This window comes from Aplysia californica, unplaced genomic scaffold (genome assembly GCF_000002075.1).
Source record: "Aplysia californica isolate F4 #8 unplaced genomic scaffold, AplCal3.0 scaffold00034, whole genome shotgun sequence".
NCBI classification, from domain to species: Eukaryota; Metazoa; Mollusca; class Gastropoda; order Aplysiida; family Aplysiidae; genus Aplysia; species Aplysia californica.
The window spans coordinates 1,709,762-1,711,690 of NW_004797304.1; the positions used below are offsets into that span (position 1 = coordinate 1,709,762).

Sequence of the window (1,929 nt, forward strand, 5' to 3'; positions counted from 1 at the left end):
GGGGGGATTGGGAAAAGGCAAATAATAGAGCATAGATAGACTTGGGGCTGCTAGTGGACTTTGGTGGGGGAAAAAAGAGAGGGGAGTGGGCGGGGTTGGGGTAGGGGAGGGGCACGACAGGACAGAAGATGGCCCGTTACGAGGTTCGGTGTGCTAACAAACAGGGGGGAAACCTGTTTGCGGTTGAACATAATTTATTATATTCTCCTTTCGTTACTGGACGAAGCCTTGGTACCGACACACACCAGGCAAGACGAGTAAGTGGGGCCCTCCGTCATAAAACAGATTAATTTTTAGTGGTGGTGAGAAAATAACTCTGTGTTGTCACTTGATTTAGGAGCCCGCTCATGTCATTGTGTGTCTCTGGGAGTTCTTCGGTCGTCTCGCGTCTGTGCACACCAAGAGAAGAGCTCTTCACATCGTAAGCGGAGATTGCGTCGCTGGTCTTATCAGCGCCTTCACCCAGGGTCCTCATTCGGCGTGTGCGCGGCTGATTTCTTAACCGCTGGTCATCTTGTGTCCACGCGACTCGGCGATTTCATTTGTGTCTGTGTCAGCGTATCGTGGAAGGTGAAACATAGAGCTCCATTTTGTGTTGGTGCATTGGCCGTTCATGTGCAGTAGGTAACGAACTTTGCTATCCAGAAGGTCGAGGCAGGATTCAGAGTAGGATATTAATGCCTTTTTTTTTTCTATTTCTCGTGCATCCTGGAATATCTCGAACAGTGCAGTTTTTTACGGGTGGCTAAGTGCTGTGTCTTTGTAGGGCGTTTGAACTTCTAGTGATACATAATTTAATTGTTGGTAGTTCTGTGCTAAAATCGCTATCGTGTAAGAGATGTGTTTTTCTTTTCGGTGTCCCTGCGACTAGATTTGGTTTTAAAAAAAAACTTTCGTTAGTGATGTGAACTCTGGCTCTTTATGTCTCATTGTTAGGGCACGGTTATCTTTGATGTAGAACTAGTCAGTCAATGGTGTTTCTAAGAAAAAGACTACGTAGTTAAAACAAGCATTGCTGCTCGTTAGTTTTTTCTTCTGTTTCTAAAATATTTAATCTTTACTCATAATTGTTATGCTGCTCTTTGTGTCCCTCTATTTCCGCTACTTTGACACACAGTTGTGAACGTTTCAGTATGATTGGCGATATTTCTTTTATTTTTTGTGTGGTGAGCGATCTAGAAGCGGTGTCTCGTCTTTAGTGTATTGGCCAACACACGTTTCACAAGAAATGAGTTCGATTCTAAGTGGTGCAATATTGTTTAGGCAATTGGCTGTGGGCGTCTGTGCTTTCATGGACTTTTCAACTTACAACGCGAAGGGCATGAGTTCTATTCTCGCACGAGGAAGAACCTGTTGGCGTGTATCTGTGTCTAAGCTTTCTGTTTGGATTCTGAGTTGAAGCAACCTGCCGCTATATTGTCTAAATTGTGTCGGCCAACGTGTATTTCATAATATTATTATACTTTATGTTAGATAAGGCGTTTCTGTACGTTGTAATGTAAACGTATTTCCCGTCCGCGGAACAAACTTATTTCATGGGTAAACACCTATTTGTTGTAACCAATTGCTTTCACTTGCAAAACTTCGCCATTTGCGTAAGCTGATGAGCAACAGCAATTCATGAACGCGATTACATCCAATTACTTAGAACAGGTCACAGAACTCACGACCTCTGCTAGTTTAATGTGTGATCACGTTTATTGTCTTGTAACCGACTTACAGCGCTGGCCGTCTCATGATCTGTAAACGAGATAACTTTCTAAATGATTAATTAATGAAATCTGCGTCGGCTTGAACTAAACTTGTCCAATTGTGTGTTGACTCGGTTATTTTATCCGGTCAGGTCGCCGATCTCACCTGGTTTCGAGATGTGTGTGTGTGTGTGTGTGTGTGTGTGTGTGTGTGTGTGTGTGTGTGTGTGTGTGTGTG

The 1,929-nt window shown here is 43.6% G+C and overlaps 1 long non-coding RNA gene across 1 annotated transcript in view; it reads left to right on the top strand.

Annotated features, from left to right (window-relative positions):
* Window positions 1-1,929, top strand: part of LOC106014200 — a 17,663-nt gene that overhangs the window by 1,202 nt on the left and 14,532 nt on the right. The window lies entirely within an intron of this gene.